The sequence below is a fragment of the Cryptomeria japonica genome, chromosome 10 (genome assembly GCF_030272615.1).
Source record: "Cryptomeria japonica chromosome 10, Sugi_1.0, whole genome shotgun sequence".
Lineage (NCBI taxonomy): Eukaryota > Viridiplantae > Streptophyta > Pinopsida > Cupressales > Cupressaceae > Cryptomeria > Cryptomeria japonica.
Genome location: NC_081414.1, coordinates 641,718,095 through 641,738,956, shown reverse-complemented (window position 1 = coordinate 641,738,956; position 20,862 = coordinate 641,718,095). Strand labels below are relative to the sequence as shown.

The 20,862-nt window shown below is 35.3% G+C and overlaps 1 protein-coding gene across 1 annotated transcript in view; it reads left to right on the top strand.

Moving 5' to 3' along the window:
* Window positions 1-6,133: 6,133 nt before the first annotated feature.
* LOC131073394 (uncharacterized) overlaps window positions 6,134-20,862 on the top strand; it is a 90,699-nt gene continuing 75,970 nt past the window's right edge. The window contains exon 1 of the mRNA XM_058009823.1: window positions 6,134-6,632. The gene's annotated coding sequence lies outside the window, so the exon portion shown is untranslated. The remainder of the gene's footprint in view (window positions 6,633-20,862) is intronic.

Below are 20,862 nucleotides of genomic sequence, written 5' to 3'. Positions count from 1 at the left end.
TGGCACCCGTCACTTATGAGTTTCCTCACAAGTGCATTTATTTATAGTGGTTTGGAAGGACTTGGCCTTAGCCCCGTTACCACTTGGGTCGTTCTCTCTCACTTGGCCTTATGGGCTACTCGAGAAGTAGGCCCTCTAATGGGTAATAAATCTAAAGAAAAGTGATTCTGGCTTTCTGATCACCCAGATAAGGGGAGAGAATAATACTTATCACTTTTTTGCAAGCACAAAATACAATTGTTCTTTTCCCACCCAGATTAATCTATGTGCAACTACTCTAAAAAGACAAAAAAAATTTCAAAAGCAAACTTTTGAATGCTGTAAATTAACAACATAGCTAAACTATGTGAAACAAAAATGATTAATTTATTGAACCCCTAATTAATCTATGTGCCTAAATGCAATTAAAATCCCCAGCAAAACCACCATTAGTAGTTTTCAGATTTCAGTCTTCGACAGTTGTAGGTACCTGCAAGGAGTCAGATAATAAAAATGTGGTGACGACTATCTAAAATGAATGCACTAAACCCCTATGCATATGCATTATAAGAAACACTGAATGCACTGTACTGTGACACGAATGCGCTATACTATGCAATGTATGCGCTAAACTCTATGACAAATGCGCTAAAAAATTCTATGTATGTGTTGCACTGTAAGGTAAATGTGCTACCTTAAATTACAAATGCACTATTCTAAATGACAAATGTGCTATTATAAATGACAAATACGCTAATTTAACTGACAAATGTGCTACTAAAATGACTATATGCACTAGATTGTAGATTAAATACGCTAAACTAATCAAGGAATGTGCTATTCTATGGACTCGAACCTGCACACTAAAACTGAAGAAAATGGTTAAATTGAGGCAAGAGCCCCACGATGGGCGCCAAAAATGTAACTTGGAAATGTGAACAACCTACAAGACTATGAATTGAGCTACCACAAACCTAAGACTTTACAAAATACCCAAATTACCAATGAGACATATAAAATAAGTAAACCTTCACTACTGTCCCATTGTGTCCTATCACCTTTTGCTCTTGTTTGCTGGAATGTTTGCTCTAAGATTTGCACTGATTTGCTTCAAGATGACAAGGATGAATGTAATGAAAGATAGCTATATGGAAAATGAAACTATGCTAAAGAGATGATATGATATGCTGTAATGAAACTAAACTAAAGGCACACTTTTGATTGCTTGAATGCTCTCTAAAACTGCTTGATTGCTCTAATATTGTTTGATTGCTTGATAATGACTAAATTCAAAATGCTAGAAAAAGACTTCTTTTTATAGAATTTGCAAGAGCAAAATCCTCTGTGGCAAAGATCAATGGTTAAGAGTGAATCTTGATAGAGGGGAGGGATGAGAAGAATTGGTTGGAATGTGAGAGAAGAAAAGGGAAGATGTTCCTCCTATGATGACAAGGTGGAGAACAAGATGGAAGAAGAAGTTGCGTTGCATGATGCTCACCTTGACCCAAGATAAGACCCAATAATATAGGATGGTTGGAGATAATCTAGGCTTTCCAAGACAAGTGGAATCACCAATCTAGGGAGGTTGGAGAGAATTTAGGCATTGTAGGACAAGTGGACCTTGATCAAGCTTATATGGACAAAACCACCACCTAGGATGTAGGAGTGATGGAGAGAATATAGGAAATAGAAGGACACCTAAGTTTCCTCCTTCTTTTGACTAGGATTGGAAGTTGAATAATTGAAGAAATAAAATATTTAAAAATATTTACTTTAATTAGCGACTTGGTTGTTGAGATGACATGATGCCTTGGAAGAGAATATGACATGGAATTTAGATTGAAGAACTTAGGATAGATGATGAATTAAATAATTTTGAAATTATTTTATCAAGATGAACTTTAGGAGAAATGATAAAATTTAATTAAATAATAAATATTTAATCAAATAATAGATATTTAATTAATAGATTGACTTAGAAGAATATGAGACATGAATCAAATAAATAAACTTTTCAGTTTATTTATTGATAGAAGAATAAAGCCATTAAATAAATAATAAATATGTATTTAATTACGTCTAGTCATTTTTAGGTGTATATACATCCCTTGTATCTCCTATGTCAAGTGTATCTTCTATTTTCTATCTTAGCCTTAGTATCTATCTTATCTCTACTTATACCTCCTTTTAGGGTTGCAACCCTTTAATAGTAGCTTTCTCATCGATTCTGGTATCACTATTAGGGGATTACACCCTTATCTCTAGTGTCTATAGCCTATTTTATGATCAATAATTACCATCTATTTATGTTCATTGCTGCAGGTCATATCCTCTAAAGTTCATGCTTGCAAGAAGTTTGAAGAAATTTGTTTACTTAGGTCAAGTTAAGAAAGGTGTCATGCATGTTTTGGAGAATGTACCACATTTCTCCATATTTGAAGATATAACTTTGTAGTTTGGAAGCAAGATAAATGAAGATGTGAAGTATGCATGTTTCTCATTACTGGTCACAAAATCCAAGGTAGAAGTTTCAAAGGTTTGCAAAGTGAAGTTGGTATTGTTGCCTGATAGGACGAGTTTAAGGAATGCTCTGCACTTCAATTTTTGTTCTTATGATTTGAATGACTTATTCATATTGTCTGTATACTACCTCATCATAAGTTTTAGGTGTTCAGGTGTGTCACAAGTATGTATTTAAACGATCTATCTCAAGACTGTGTCTTTTGGTTTGCATGTGATGTTGGGTTCAATATCTATTTGCTTGTGCTAGCTCAATTTTGTGTGAGTGTAAAAGGGGTGTATGAGAATGTTGTTAAATTTCATATAATGATTGTGAATGCTTTGCATATTGGTTCTCGATATATTTGGTATTGTTTGTGGTTTGGAGTAAATGCATGAAAGGTTGTGTTTTCTGAGTTGACTTGGGATATTTGTGTCAATGCTTTGATGCATGCACCCACATGGAGATAAGTGCTAAGGTAAATTTGGTCTTGTTTATCTCCTTGTTTGGACACATTTATTTCTCTTTCTCCATCGAAACTTTTGGGCCAACCTCTTTGGGCAATGCACATTTCATGCCTGCACATTTCATCTTGGCCGACTAGGAGAATGCTCGTTGATGTTTGCAAAGGATATAAATAGAAGATCAAGTCTATTACAAGTGGTGTGATGATGAGAACTAACACAGAAATATTTAAAATGTATTAGAGACAGTGAGCTAAAGGCAACTGACATTGTTTAGTAGAGGTACTGCAGAGGAAGTTAATCAACAATTCATGTTATTATGAATTCATAGCCTCCTTTTGAAAGTGTTTTGATTCATAGGGAGTAGTGAACTTCCTTTGGTTATAGCCATAAAAATGTGTTTCAGGGAGTTGCAACTTCCTTTGGGTTGTAGCCCATAAAACCTAATGTAATCTTGTTTTACTTGTGAGGTTGAATTTGGTTAGTGGCTCCAAGCAGCTCGCTCATCACAATTTTTCCCTTGATAGGTTTTCCACGCAAACATAGTGTCTTCTTGTGAAATTATGATGGCTGCTTTGTTTAATTACTATTGATCTGTTTTGAGTAGAGTTTGCATTACTATTCATGCTGAAGGATTTGAGTTTTACTTAAATACTAATGTACCCCCCTCCTAGTATTTGGGTATGTATAACAACTTTAGTCTCTTGTAAAATAAAAATATGTACATTGCTTTAAGCTAGTTGGTGATTTATTAGAAGAGTACATTTTTAAGGACATTTAAACCCCTAACATTTCATGAAATAAACTTCAACGTCTTTGAGGAGAGTCGCCAATTGTCCTCTTTGAAGATTTAAGGCATCTGTCAAGGCTAGATTAGATCCTAGCATCTATCTCCTTTCAAGTTTTCACTTGTTAGACTTTCTCCCTTTTGGTTTTTTTATATTTAAGTAAAGAGGACTCAAAGTTTTCCAAAGATTTTGTCTAGGAAATGGTTAAATTTCCAAATAGAGAAAATTCTAGATCTTTAGTGAACAATTCTTCCATCTCTTCCTCAATTATATCCTCTCTTAGTTTTTGTAAGTAGTCTTCAACCATTTTATTGCGAAAATTCCCATTTCACATCTTTTTCTTTCCTTCATTTAGGAGGGAAGGGCATTCCCCCTATCGAGAGAGTTTCTTTTTCATCATCTCCTAATACCCTACCCTTGGTGGCTTAATGAGGTGGTATTTAAAATTTGCATTCTACTAAGAGGGAGAATTTCATACATATAATTTTGGATCCAAATAAATGAAGTTAGATCTTAATATATTCCTTCTACGAAACCTTGATTATGAGAAACAAAAGATTTTTCATTGAGAATATCTCTTTCAATTCGCACAAGGAGGTCTTTTTTGATAAGATTATCAAAATGGGCAAAATTAGTTTCCCTTCTAGTGTATTAAGGTAATTGTTTTTTTAGAGAAACCTAAAGATGACAATCTGATCCCATTGGTTTAGATTTCTCTTGAAGTATTAGCTCATTCCATAATCTTGAATCAAAGATTAGAATGATAGAAGTAGGGATATTCAAGGAAGTATCCTAGTCAATACATATTCTCACAAACAAACCTCAACCTTCTTTGCACAATCATTTATCTACTTTTTGGATGGAGGAAATAACATTTGCTATGGTTTTTAAGATCCCCATGTTCCAGTATTCTTTGAGAAGATTTGAAAGCCTAATCCAAGAAGGAACTAGTCTTATTTGGGTTTTGGTTGGGTCAAAATTTGATTTTCAAGTTTGAATAGAAATACTAGATCATTAAAGGACTACGGGCTCTCTTCTAAAATTCTTTCCCTAGATTCATTCTTTGAAAAAATAATGAAAAAGACATATGAAATAACTAGTTCCAGAAGTATCAAACCATTTTTATTTTAACCAGCGTGATTGATGGTCCTTGATAGTTTCAGATTCCAAACTTTAGCAATGATTACATTAACTTTCTAATATTATATTTTTGATACAAGAGGTAAATTTTAAAGATCTACCATAAGATTTTATTTTTCCATTGCATTTATGTCTAAAATATTATCAAATACATTACCTTACTAGAGTTTTCAAAATTGGGAACTTCTTGACTAAAATTTGTCCTTAAAATGAGGTTTAGGTTCTTCCCAAAACCTTGCATTTTGGTTATGGAAGGATTGACCATCTCTCCTTTGAGCCCTAGACTTGGATCTTCCTCTAGATGTATTACAACCAAATTTCAAATTTTTGAAAGAGCACTATTGGGATGATTTCAAATAAGAAAATGGAGCGAAATGATGTCTCCTTATCCCTTCATTTTTTGATTCCCCATATTTGTTTGATCAATCAACTATGATATCAACCCACAAATGGTCATTGTTTGATCTCTGAGGTCATTTTTGTTCAAATCTCTAGTCAAGTCTTTTGGCCCACCATTCTTCTCCACACTGAAGTGGATATTTATTTGAAATAGATATCACTTTATTAATATTTTGTTGTTGCTTGAATGTCATTGAACATTATTATAGCCACAATCCTTCTATATTATGAGGTGGTAAAGTAAGCTAATTATGTTAGTAATGAAATCCTCTTCTATAAAATTGCATTGTTGACGGTTAAACTATTGATTTACACTAAATATAATTGTGTGCTAAATATACTTCATTATGTGTTTGTAAAAATTGAATCACATTTTTTGAAATAGTGTGCTATTATCTAATATCATTTTATTGCTTTACTGTAAAAAAATGACTAACAATAATTTAAGATCTATAGAATTTAAGTCATCTATGATTGATGACTTGTAACTACTACAATAATACACTATTTATGTAATTTAATAGCTAATAACATTCACTCCAACTATAATTTCAACTATCAAATCATTAGTATGAACCAATCAATATGATCAAGCACACTCTTGATCAAAAAATCATAGTGCCGTGATTTTAATTTAAAAGTATTTAAGTTCACAATTAGATGAATTCTAAAAGCTCTTTGTCACACTAGACAAAACAATTCATATTTAAAGCTATTTAATTTTACAATTAAATTAATTCGAACGACTCATCTTACTCCACAAAACAATTACTATTTGACAATCTTTATGACCACCAACTAATCAACAAAAAGACACAGTTAAAAATATATAATTTCAGCATTAACCTGTCCCTTATCTAAATTCAAAATATTTAATTTCAACATTCATTATTCTGAACTTAGTATTTGTTTCGAAGGATAATTGATTCATGGTAAGAGAAATCCGTAGAGGGGAAAACGTTCTTCCTTAAAATAATCATGCGCATATGTTGAATCAGAATTATCCACATGGCAAAGGTGTGCGCTGACAAAAAACAATGTTTAATAACGATCCAAAAGCCGGAGGGCTCTTAATCGACGAATCAAAACCAGAAATAACCAGTCAAACCCGGCTCAGTTTTATCATTTTTCTTAGGTGGGCATGTGAATAGTGAAAAATTTCCCGTTCGTTGTCGTACACGATAACCCATAAATTCGCTCAACAGAAGCTTCTGTTGCTTCTTTTAATGCGGAGAAAAAACAACTCCTTTTATTTGTGACAAAAATGCTCCGTGGGCAGGAGCGTTTTGTTTGAATGTCAGCTGCACTTTTAGAAAATCATCTTGCAGACAGAAAATCGCGGAGAGATCTGGTTTCAGACAGGTACGGTCACTTGATAGATACTTTTGCATGATTCAATCACAGGCGAAATACCTTATAGATTGAGTGGATTCTGTTATGTTCATTTTGTGTTTCAGAATTGCCCATTAACGATATTAATGGAGCTTCATATCAATGACATTGTTAAAGCTTAATTACTTGTGAAGGGTAGCTGTGGAGAAATACGATCTTTTGCCTCATTAAGATTAAAGAATTTATATCTATTCATACTATCGACAACCTTTCAATTCTGTTTTCTATGTTATGTGTCTTTATATAGTAATTTTTAATTTATATTAATTTTTATTTATAGGGCTATGGAACAAATGAATTCGATGACTCTGTAATTATAGCTCTTGTGCCAGGGTTCTTGTTACTTTTCTCTCATTTGACAGAAACTGGGTTGATTTTTTTGCTTTGTATCGTGGGTGTTGAAGGCAGCGTGAGTTTCTGCGGCTTTTTTGCCTGGGTTATTGGATATTTGATTGGAAGCTTTGAGTTCCTATACTAAGTTTCGTGCTTGCTCGTCTCGGGCCTTTTTTTTCTGGATAAGGGTCATAGGCATTCATTTTTTGAGTGATGGTAATTTGGGTTTGGTTTTTGGGTCAATTAGCCAATGAAGTCCTAGTTATGGGCTTGGCTCTGATTTGTATTTGATTGCTTTTGTTAGTTCAATTATAAAATCTGGTTTGTATTGCTTGCTAATTAATTTGTACTGATGACCATAATTACAAGGAAGAACACTTTCTGCCTAGATTCGTTTAAATATTTTTTGATGCAGAAACCGTTAGGGTGCCATTAACTAGTACACTTATTTTAGCAATCACTCTCCTCCTATAAGGTAAACATAAAAAGTTCAATATTGTATACGCTCAGCTGCATCCATCGTAATAGGGACCAGTCTTTTAAACATTTGGATTTTTCTGCTATCTGTATTTATTGGAAATTTAGTTTGTTATCAACCATGCAGAGTATTTAGTACTTAATGTCATTTCTTCTATGGCCCATCTCATATGAGTAGTCATTCTTTCTTTAACCCATCCCTCATGAACTTGAATTGTCCACTACATACTCATTCCCAGTTGGGACTGAAAGTGGCAAAATAAATCATGACATAGCATCATTAGAGATCGGTGTTAGACATGGGTTCTTATATAAGTGCAGGATGGCGTTGCATACCCAAGCCTCACCAGCTCAAAATTAAAAAAAGACAAACCAGACGTACCAGTTCAGGACTTACCAAATTTAGGTTGCCGATTTGATTCTCTTCTATATATTCTGTCATAAAAACCAACAGATTGGATTTCTGCCCATTCAATTTTCTGTTATGTTGTTCGACTCTAGCTCCCCTTTGCATGTTTTTCCTAGAAGACAATGCCTAGATTGCCGACCTTGAATTACTTGGAAGTCAGGGTCTCAAATGACTCTTTGAGTGGATATCCCTAAAATTTCCATTAATATCATGTTTTGACAAGCTAATGTTTGTAAACCGCTATTTGAGACGAACCATACAGTAAGTCAGGATAAATTGTAGTATAATTTTAAAGAAAGGTTAGAATTTTGTTAATGAAAAGTCATCCTCATATTCTGCACCCTGCCCATGCCATCCCCTTCCCATTGATGATCAGCATGGTTGCTTCTCACATAGCATTGGTTATTTTTTTTTTCTCTCAGCTGGAGCTAACTGGTAATACGTTCTGATTCTTGAACGACATTATCAATTAAGCAGATTTCTGATTAGTGGATTGTTAGGATTTAAATTTATTATCAATTTGGAAAAGTATGATTTTCAAGAAGAATGTAGTTTTCCTATTATAGCTGATCCTTTGACAACTTTAATGCAAACATTTTTGGTTGAGGTTTCCCTTATTGGTAGTACTCATGAATCTTATGTCTAGTATGTGTAGTAAATATAAGAGAAACTGCCACCTACTAGACAGAAGCACAATATGAATGGGTTGTAACTTGTAATAATCCATTGAAAAGCACAATATTGTAGGACTGCGCAGATGAAATTCTTAATTTGATTCGTTCCTATGACTTGTCTAAAGCCTCTTTCAAGTTCTGATACATATAAAAAAAATATACTTTACATTTTATAGTATCATGCTTGCATATTTTAAAGATACAAAATAAAAGATGTGTATTAGTATATAGTTACACTCCTTTAAACATAATCCATGTCTGTACATCTGTGTTCATAGTAGAGCACAGTGATCCATGACTCTGTGTAGAGTGTATAAAACTTGAAGTTCTCTGCAAATTTAAGGAATTTATGAAACAATACATGTTTATGATAGAATGTTTTCACTTTTCAATTAAGGCTGTAATCTAGGTATGCTTTGACGGGATTTTAATTTGATTCAATTCTATCTATCTTGGAAAGCCTTGTATAAGTTCTCAGTATGTTGATTCATCTTACAAAACATTTTTTATTTTTCCTAGATTCATATGTATCAAAGATACAAAAGAGAAGAGATGTCTTATAAACTAGAATATACACATTTATCATGATAGACTCTGGGCATTTGCATTTCTAGTATAGCTCACTAATCTGCGACTCTATGAATGGAGGGGACAAAGCTTGAAATACATGACAAATATTGGGAATTTATGCAATCATGTATTTGATATTTCTACAATAATCACTCTTTATCTTTTAGACTTGACTTGATCTCATTAAGGGAACTTAATGAAATCAGAAGGTACCCAGTAAGTAAAGGATACCAAAATTACAGTCTAGTTCCTCATGGTCACATACAAGCTCATTGTACACCTATCCTTTCTCCAAAAAGATTTCGATGGTTGTTCCAAAATCTTATAGAGGTCATTCTCCCAAGTTTCTTGGAGCCTTTTCATGATGATGCAATTTTTTTCTTAGCTTTGTTGGCACACTACTTTATTCATATTTTTATTATTTGTTGTTTATAACTTTATGTAATGACCTTGTTGAAGCAGGCTGTAAGTAAGCATTATTGAATGATAACTCAGACCCAGTAAACAATATTACCTGCAATGAGATTGAACTGCGTTTGAATTTCGAGAATTGCCACTTCATGGTTATTTTGGTAACTTTATGGACATAGTCACAGAAGAAGATTTGTTGACAGAATCAGATTCAATGATTGCTTCCTCTTACACCTGAAATATCTAAAAGCAAGAAATGATATTATAAGTTTGGCATGCAATGAAATACTTCTCATTCAACTAAAGAGTATGTGTTGATGTAATATCCATTTCCAGTTTCCTGTTTGTCTATTTTGCACCATTAGGAAAAGAGTTAGGACCTCGTCAAATCCCCCATAAGAGGATCCCCACTCTTATGGTTAGTGCCTGGAAATATCTCATATGTGTTTTTGCATTGATCATAATTCGTAACAGTACAGACACATGATACCTATCTTTAGAGCCTCCATATTACAAGGGAAAAAATAATTTTAGGGTTAATGCCAACTGTCACGGGTTCTTTCCTCACCCTAAGCTGGAATTTTTTGAGCACCATTGTAATTCCTTGTCCCGCAAGCATACATATAGAAAACATGCAATTAGACAACTATCTACGAACATGACCCAATTTATGAATATAACCAAGCCCGTTTGTTGTAAGCATCTCTTAGGGAGTGTTTGTATTGATGCATGGACATCTATCATCAAGTGTGTATCACTTCTTACCCTAATTGCTTATATTTAATGCCTTTTTATAACATAATATCATGCATATGACGTATAAGCATTCTTTTTGGTGGTATAATGCAATGTGTAAATGAGACATCTTTAATGAAGTACTTCATGTTAGCTTTCTTGTAAGCAGCATATTTATTATTAATTCTGCCTTTTTCTGAAAGGGATGGGCAAATTTCATTTTCACATATTTAACTCATGCCTTATGTTGACGCAACTTATGCCGTATCTTAATCTTGACTTACATGGTTATGCTGTCCTTTCATGTCTGTAATCAAATTTGAATGAGGGGTTAAATGTGTTTTTGAGTGCAGTACAGACTTCTGTTGTTTTTAATCCGTGTTACCATACCTTTCCAGAATTCCTCACCATATACAAACTGGAACGATTCTGGTCCTGAATGTGGTTCTGGTTCTACCTGGACACTCTCTGTGTTCTTCAGAAATACTTGGGCCTCCTGGAAATGTTTTTGACATTTCTAGGACATTTGCATGAAGGGGCATTTTCGGGATGCTACAAGGATGAATCTGTGTCAGGGGCCTCCTGAGAGTTACTAAAAGACCAAAGAGAGAGTCAATTTAATCTAAATCCCAAATCTTAAACCATACATTATAAACCACGAACCTAGGATGTTTTGAATTATGAATTATTTTGTTAGTTTTTTCATTTCAATGTTGATTGTTGTTAGTATTGGTTTTTTATTTTCCTTATGTTAGGAGTATTTATTTTTTCCTACACATGTTATTTAAGCTTGTTAGGTTTATTAGACATGGTTAATATGAGGACGTGGCAGAATACATCAGCTTTATATGTCACTCTCTTCATCACATGGGTAGTTGAGTTACACACCTTCTTTTGGCTTTTTGTCCCACATTTCATAACTACTATTACGATCTTACAGGGTTATGTTATGGGGTTGTTGGGTTACACACTCTTTTGGCTTTTTTGCCATTTCTCATAACCACTTTTTTGTCTTCATCTAAGGAGGTAAGGCCACATGTTTGGCATTTACAAAGGAGGAAAAACCTCCCACCTTTTATGGGTAGTAGGAGTTGATGCACCTCTTGTATGTATATGCCCTTATTTTGCTATATATACAACACTCTCTTGTCACCTTCTCTAGTTGGGTGACACATTGAGTGAGAGGGATGAGACTATTTCCATAATTCTCTTGCATTGTTTCTAATTTCTCTCTTTTTAGATTTAATCTTCATTTTGTTATTTTGATCTTCAATCATGTGTCAATTAGAGTTTCATATGTCAAATTTTGGATTGGTTCTGGTTTCTCAGAGAATATATCATGGTATTAGAGCAAATTTGTTTGGTATAGCTCATTGTGATTTCAAAATTTTCAGAGATTTGAGATTAGTGGATATCTAATCTTTTCTTCAAATACCCAATATGCTCTTCTCTTGCATCCTCAGATGATCTAGAAAATAAAAATAGTTTGAAGGAAAAATAAGCATCTGTATATTTTGGTTTGCATATTTGTGTTCTTGTGAGTTTTGGGTGGTTGTAGGATTTGGGTAATATTAGATTCATTGTTAGCCTTTTCATAGTGTTCAAAAGGTCTGAGAAAGTCAAGATTGACTTTTGTTTCACCAAAATCAGAGATTAGAGACACAATAACATATAAGAATTTGAAATTTGAAAACCCGTTTAATTGAGGTGTTTTTTATTTTTGCGTCACAAACTCATCTTCCGATTGCTAGAAATAAAAATGCTTTTTGGGTTTTGTTTGCAAGGCTAGAAAAATTTCAAAGTATTTGTTAATTTTTTGCACATTTAATAAATTTTGCAAAAATTACATCAGGATCAAAACTTTTTTTTGTTACAATAGATGTTCATGCAGGGCAAATTCAACTTTTTTTCAGTAGTGTGTAACTTTTCCTTCGGATGTTGGATTTTGACAAATGAATAGCCAACGAAAAAAACTAAAAACGAGCACTTTTCATTCACAAAGGTGTTAATAAATTGCCATTTTTTGTGAAATATTGCAAGTTGAAGTTGGTACATACTTGTTGATGGTGTTTTGATGTACTATTGAACACAAAATAATGTATTGAATACTCTATCCTCTCTTGAGTAAAGACTCTCAAATGCTGAAGATTCGCCTAAGGATCACTTGAGATGACTTCAAGGTTCTTTCATGTCAGGTCTTGACTTGTTGGATAGCTTCAATGGTGTATGATGTGATTTTGTTGGTATCCCAAGGTGGACTTACGTTGAATGCTCAAATGATGCTGGAACGTGGGAATTAACTTGATCAAAAATAAGGGAAAAAGGATAGAGTTTAGAAGGTTATTCTAACTATAAGAATGTAAGAGCAAAGGACAATCTTTGATGAAATTCAACTAAGTCTTGCTTTGACATGCTATGAACATCTCCACAAGGCTAGTGCGATCTTCTAGGGATAGCTTTATGATTTTCAAATCATCACCACAAGCATAGACACCATCAAGTTGATGCATATCAATGAAAGAGTGATAATTGAAGTTAAGCTTAAGTTGAATGATTCCAGTTGACCACGCAGGGCACTTTACCATTGGCAAGGTGTTAGTAGTATGGACATAAGAATTTCACCATTGATCATACACAAAGTCTTCCATTCATCTAAACAACATGAAAACAAACGAGAAGTAGAGACCATGCAAATTGTTGAATCAACACATAGAATTCATCATGTCTTCAATGAAGTTTACATGCCTTTTACAACAATGTCTTGGCAACAATCTTTGCCTTCTCTTCCTACTCTACTCTAATTGCTATTTGCTTTTTCCTCTTGAACTATTGCTATTAACTATTACCTTTACAAATGAAGAAGTGGAGCCTTATATAGTGCTCTCATTAGAATTCGGTGTCTCAAATCAATTTGAGATCAATGGCCAAGATTGAAAGATAGAAACCCTAATTAGGGTTTGTTGAACCCATTACAAAGCATTTAATGCTTGACCAATGATATATTTACATTTGATGGGACACGTCCTCCTGTGAAAATTCAACCAATAGATGGTGATGGTAGGTACATCGAACTTTGTGCACATGTAGTAGTTATCTCCTTTTGATGGACGAGTCAGGTTCATTGAATCTGGACACCTTCTTTTGATTAAATGTGATTGGATGAATGATGACTAGGCGCCACCTCAACTTGTTCTTTGTAACTCATCACAATTGTGTGAATGAATGAAGCACATCTCTTGATACTCAACATTTTCAAGCTCCCGATGTGATGACGGCTTTGCTCAAGTTGATCTTCTAACTTTGATTAACTCTTTTGAAACTATCTTTTGTCTCGATCACTCGCATTCTTGAGCTTCATTTAGCTATATTGACAATGATTCTTGGATTTCCGAAGGAAATTCAAAATTGTGAAAATTTCCACCTTAGTGCTTGATGTTGATAGTTGCTCCTTACACTGATTGCTATCCTTTGCCTTATGTTGCATTCGATGTGGACCTTTCCTTGCCTATACTCGATCCTCATCGTGCCTTGAAGTGCATTGATCCTACTCCTTGTGTGATCTTTGAGACTTGAAGCATTGAGGTGTACTAACATGTTCCTTGCATTCACTGCCATCCTTCACCTGCGAGAGTTGGCTAAATTAGTTTCATATAATGACAATTTGCTTGCAAATATGAATTGATCTCCTAAGGTAAGAATTTTTAATTCGTAATAATAACCTTGAAACCCTAGGCTACCTCTCTAACCCTTGATTGAACTTAATTGCTTACAAAACCCCAAAGATAATCAAAATATAATAAAAACCCTCTTAATCAAGACCACACAACATGGATGGATAAAGCTAGATCAATTTTGAACACATTATTTTATATGGATTGCCAGTTAGACTCCACTTTCAAACCTGCGAAGATGCTTAATGATAAGTAGAAATTCACTTGCAGATCTGAATTTGATCGAAATTGCTTGCTAAGATAATATGATTCACTGTGATGCTCGAATCGACACCCTGCTTAAACTGAAACTCGCTGTATCAATGCCAATTCAAATGCAACTTTGTTTAATCTTGGAATTAATGATGTTTGCTGAGCGCTCAAATCTAATCAGTCTCAGTCATACACAAATCATTCATCAATTTCCCAGCTGGTAAGTAATAATAGACTGATCACTGCTCCAAAGTCACAGTTATACTCTTGCAATCAGACCTCAAGTTGCCAATTTTAATGTCACGACTCACAGCACCATTATTGAATAAGTGTGAATTACTGATCGGATGTTGAAGCACTACCTTATAATTCAATCGCCAAATATGAAGACACATTCGCTGTCAAACAGTGGTTCGATATCGCTGGAATACGAAGGCCAATTGAAGTCACAGCATATAGAAGAAGTGGCTGTGCGTAAAATGCAATCACTTTTCACTCTTGGGAGATCACATCAATCAGTAATTGCTCCACACAAACCAATCATAACCAAATCGATAGGCAAAATGAAAATTGCTGATGACCAGGAGGTAGAGATGAGGTCACTGTTTGCTTTGATGTGAAGTCGCTAGCTTGTGAAGACAACAAAAATCGCATCCAAGGTGAATATCGCCCACAATTTTGCAATCACAAATCGCTGTATAAAGATGAAATATCGCCCAGATTCGATGGTGTAATTGATCAACTCGCTGATCTGAGAGCAATATTGTTTTAAATTTGATCAATGAAATGATCAAATTTGTACTTATAATGACTTCACAAGTTTGATACCTCATCACACTTGCTGTGCACATTTCATTAAATGAATTGATACCAATAATAGTAGCTAATCGTGGCACAAAAGGTTGATTTTAAATGCAAGGGGCCAACCACTAAATTTGTTATGTCAAAGCATCGAACTTTACTCCTTTGAAGTTGAGTGATTACATGCCAATCATTTAATGTGATCCAATGACAATTTTATATAAGGCTTTGATTTTACAAATCGAGCCACTTAAGGCATTTAAAATCATATTATTAAATACAATTGCTCATATCCTTTAAACCAATAAACACTTTGTGCAAAGTTCGCCACCTTCATTAAATGTCTCTTAGTTCGATCCTTGGTGAAATCATTAAATTGTGAGCTCAAATCCTTGATCGCCCAACATAGAGTTTACCAAAAGCCTTTAAATGATGATCATATTGGCCGCCTTGTGTTAAATGAAGCTCATCGACTTTTGTATGATAAGGCAGCGGCCACATATGCTTGCCTCTCAATTGTCATCTTCATCGAACTTGCGAAATGCAGCTCATTTGTATAACCACTTGCATTGAATGTCTTCACCAACTGATTGAATTGATCTTGATTTTCAAAAACCATGTATTGATTAAGCATCATGGGAAGCAAGTGCTAAGGTAGCGTAATTGAATGCTTGCAATTCGCTCTATGAAAATAGCTGTTGAATCAACCTTCATTGTATCGACTAAGCAACTTACTTCATATATTGTTCGAGTGTCGGGATGTAATTGCTTAGCACAAATCATCCTTCCTAGTTGATTTCAATGATTAAATGACTTGCATCGTTTAAAGCATAACTCCCTCTTTCCTCACAATCAAATAAGGCAAAATCATAAGGCATCAAGAGCAATGACGAAATCATTAAAAGCAAAGACATAGTGATTGCTAGCAATGACAAAGTCGTTGAGAGCATCGACAAAGTAATTGCTAGCATTGACAAAGTGATTGAAAGCAATGACATAGCGATTGCTAGCAATGACAAAGTCGTTGAGAGCAATGATAGGAGGTGTTTAAGGCAATGATAAGGTGATTGCTAGCAATGACAAGAGTGTTTTCATGCCTAAGCCAATTTTCTTGATTTTTCAATTTTGCACTTATTCCAAAAAAAAGCTAATAGTTAAACGACTCTACAACTATCCTAGAAAGCAGAAAAAAGTGGGGGTCCCCATTTGCAATGGGGCGATGTGTGATTTGGTCACAACAATACTTTTCTTCAACAGGCCATAACTTTTGTCCAGGAGCTCCATTTTTCCAGAAACGAATAGGCATTGGAAAGGTATTGAAAAGAACTATACTAGTACAAGGTTAATTTTTCCATATTTCGTATCAAATTTTGTAATTTTGGTCATTGTAGGTCTAGAAAGCATTGTTATTTGGTAAAAGCTTTGTAATTACACTAATGATAAAGTGCCAACATCATAATCTCTTGGGGAGTAGTGATCTTTGAAACTAGTGGAAAGGGGGGTGTCTCGTGTGTCTTCTTTTTTGCCTTTTTTTTTTGCTTTACAATCTACTTTTCAACACTTATGGATGCATCAACAGTTCCTAATTTACCTCCATATAACTATTTTGAATGGAAATATAAGATATTGATCTGTTTCAAAAAGCATGGATACCACTAGGTTACAATGGAACTTGAAACAAAACCTAAGGATGATGCAAAACAAATAAAATGGTTTAACAAATGTGATGAAGCCTTTTGGTACTCTGTGTATGTTAGTCTCTTCAGACCTATTTTGTCGTATTGAATCTGCTGCTATGTCAAATGGAGTGTAGACCACATTGGAAAACCTCTTTGTAAGCAGGATGAGTTAAGCGGTCATCAATTGGAGAATGAACTCATAGGGTTGAGTCCTACAAATTTTGACACCATACAAGACTTCACGAAATTGAAAGCCATTAGATTGCAATTGGGACAATGTAGAATCAAGAAGGATGATAAGCAGTTGATCTTGAGTATTCTTTCTAAGCGTGGACCCAATTATTCTATGTTTGTTTCTACATTCTATGCTACAAAATGTGCCCTAGGTTCCACCAATGAAATGCTTTCTCTAGATGAAGTTGCAGCAAAACTCACTAGGGAGCAAGATAAATCAGTTCTAATTGCCTTGCTTGTAAATCAATGCACAAAAGAATAAGGGTCTAGCAAACAAATTAGAACAAAAGAACCAAAGAGAGAAGAAGAAAGATTAGAAACTTGATGCTTCAAAAGTGGATAATTAAGCCTCTTCATCAAAAGGGGATCAACCTAAGAAGAAGGTCAAGTATTCCTATTGTAAGAGGTCTGGTGATGATGAACACAAGTGTTTAAAAAAGCAAATTGATCACGTATCACATCTTCTTGAAAAGAATAATATTAAGGTCCTTGTGACTTAGTCAAATAGGGTTCATCAAAAGGATCTTCTAAGGACATAGAGAGAAGTAAGGGAAAAGGAATGGGCAAGGCCCTAGTTGCTATTGTTTCACAACCAAATTCTTGGATCATTGACTTGGGTTCTTTGCACCACATGGCTTATCAAAGGATAATTTTACCTATTTGGAGCCATGTATAATGCCTACCAAACTAATGGGTGATGGCACTCCTATTGAAGTGCATGGGAGAGAGTTTGTTGACATGGGTGAAGGAACATTTGAAGATGTTTTTTGTGTTCCATCTTTTTCAATTAATTTCCTTTTCCTTTATCAAATCACCCACATTAGATTTGGTGAGCGAGTTGAGTTCAATCTAGATATAGTGGTAATCAATGGAATGTATAATGGTGTAGGAAAAGTAAATCATCAAACCATACTATAGCAATTTTCTCACTTTGTTCTTGACTCTCTCTTGACAACATTGCTCACTCATGCGCATGGGGTGAGTTGTTTGTGGCTCAATGGTTTGGTCACTTGAATTGCTGTTACTTGCAATAGCTCAGTCAACAAGACATAGTTTTAGGGTTGCCTTCTATTTGGTTTTTTGAAGTTTACTGGGGATGCAACCTTGGTAAGCATCCTGAGGATAAATATGATGAAGGCAAAGCATGGAGGGATACACAACTATTGAAGTTGGCGCATAGTGACTTGGTAGGATCATTTCCACAACCATCTTTAAGCAATCCTAGATATGTCCTAACATTTATTGATGACTTTTCCAAATACACTCGGGCTTACTTTCTCAAATAGAAGTCTGAGGTCTTTGAGTATTTTCAGGACTTCAAAGCTTTTGTAGATTAACAATCAAGGAAGTTCATCAAGATTACTTACTAATAATGGGGGTGAATATGTTAACAACCAGTTTGAACAATTTTGTGTTTTTGAAGGTATCAACATGCAGTACACAGGTATTTTCCTTTCATTATACAAGTCAAATGGTGCTTCACGCTGTTGCAGCTCGTCCCGCCCGTGGGGCAATTTCAAAATCTGGAGATGGTGCCTCTGCAGCTCGTCCCGCCCATGGGGCAAATTCAAATTTTGTAGATGGCACTTCTCGGCCCTCAGCCTCTGCTGTTCCTGCGGAGGATTTTGGGGGCATGGGCTCTTCTTGTTGTGAGGTATTCACACATCGCCCCATTGCCAATGGGGACCCCCACTTTTTCGCTTTCTAGGTTAGTCGTCTTAGCTTAGTTGTTAGTTGTTGTCGAGTCTTTGCTATTAACCTTTTGTTTGTAGTTGCTCAAGAGCTGATCAAGTCTCCCTCTTAAGAATGACGTGAGGTTCAACACTCCCTTTGCCCAGCCAAGACATAATCACTTCCAATTCTCCCAGCACTACCTGTGGGTGCCTGTTGACGTGTATTTTGTACACAATCATACACAGAATAAAATACCCAAGGGCACCTTATCCTCTCTTGAATAAAGTCTCTGATTGCTGAAGATGTCGCAAAAAAGGATCAATCAGGATGACTCCAATGTTCTTTTATGTAGGGTCTCTACGTGTGGATAAGCACCAGTGGTCGTTGTGATTGCTGTTTCATCAAGGGGCCTTACGTATCCGAAATGCAGGAACAAGGTTTCCTAATACTAATGAATTCCAAAAAAGATCAAAAGGGGAAGGCTTGCAAGAGATAAACTCTAATCTAATCCTAAGAACAACTCAATGTAGCTAGACTTGGCGAGATTTTACCAACTTCAGTATTGCCATGAAATAACAACTCAACTGAAATTGATGCGATCTTCTAAGGTAACAAATGATCTTTCAATTCACCAAGGATCATGGACACTACCACGAAGGCACATATCCAAAGCTCAATGACGATTGAAGGTTTAAGTAATTCAAGTTTCTCCAGTTGACCACACAAGGCGTTCCTACAATCAGCAAGAAGCTAGTGGTTTGGAATATGAATCTCACCAAAGATCAAGCCCAACACTTAGTCCTTCAAACTTAAATACTACTTTGACTGAGAATGATTCAAGAAAGTAAACAACCATGAAGATAACCACAAGAATTGCAATAAAACACCATAACTTCAATATTTTATTGATCTCAAAGCCATCATGAACAACAATTGTTTGAAATTCCTTCCTCAAAGCTCAATCTTGTTACAAAATACTTGCTTCTATCAAATTGCTAATCTCTAATCACTAATGCTGATATCTAATGCAAAATGAAAAGGAATGAGGGTATATATAGCATCCTCAATTACAATGAACGGTCCAAATCAAAAGAAGATCAATGGCCAAGATTATGACACCTAAACCCTAATTAGGGTTTGATTACAAAAGTTCCCCTTTTATTGCACAACATTAAATGCATAGCCAAATATTAAATTTGGCACAAAAATCTAGGAAACATAGACCAATGACAATTAAGGTGCCACATCATCTATAACAACCTTTCTTCTAGAATCTTATTCCCTTTCCAATGCTCCTTTTTAGCATATGCAATGAATCTGGACACGATTCCTTCGATCTCAGCAATTGGAATCTCGGGAAGATTCTTCATTCGTTCCTCCAAGTGGATGACCTGATCGAAAGCCTTGAGAAGAGCAGTGTCCCATCCAGGTTCAAGTTCTTTGATCTTCTCAATCAGGAGCATGGTGGCAAACATCTGATCCTGTTGCTCATTTGTAATAACATTCTCATCTTTGCAAAAGATGACCTTGACTCTATCTTCTAATTCTTGCAAATCCACATCTGTCTCAACTGCAATCCTCCTGCCAAGAATAGTACATAATACTTCAAACACCTTGTCCTGGATCGGATGGATAATCTCCTCAACTTGATTGCACTTGTTATTGATGTCCTCAAAAAGAACTTCCTTCATCTGGAGTAAAGTTGACCATTGGAGTAAACTATGAGGTCCTCCATCTATTATCTTTTCTTGTGCTAAGACCTTCCTTGATGTTTGTCTGATTACTTGCAGGACAGGAATGATAACATCCTTAGTATGAGCAAAAGCAGCTACAGTTATCATTAGGTTGTGGATGACCTCAAGAACCTGGATAGCTCGGTGAATGGTCTGCATCATCCTTGTTGCAAATTCAATAGCAACTGTATGGGATTTGTCAATCCAAGAGCTCATAAGCTGAACCAAACTCCTGACTCTCTCTGCCTCGCCGACTGATTCAAGGGGAAGTGCCTGTGCAGGAGATACTGCTGGATCCTGACGTCTCAAAGGCTGATTGAGATGGCTAAAGTAGCCTCTCCAAGCACTGACCTCTCGCTCAAGCTTCCTACTCTTTTCCATTTCTTCTCTAAGCTTGTCCTTAAGTGCCTCAAATGAATCAGTGGCATCATTCAATGTCTGCTCGGTTGTGAGTGGACCAAGCTCAAATGTTTCTACATCATATTCCTCTGCGAGGATCTCACCTTCATACTTGTCCACTGCTGGTGTAGCTATCTGCAATCTCCTG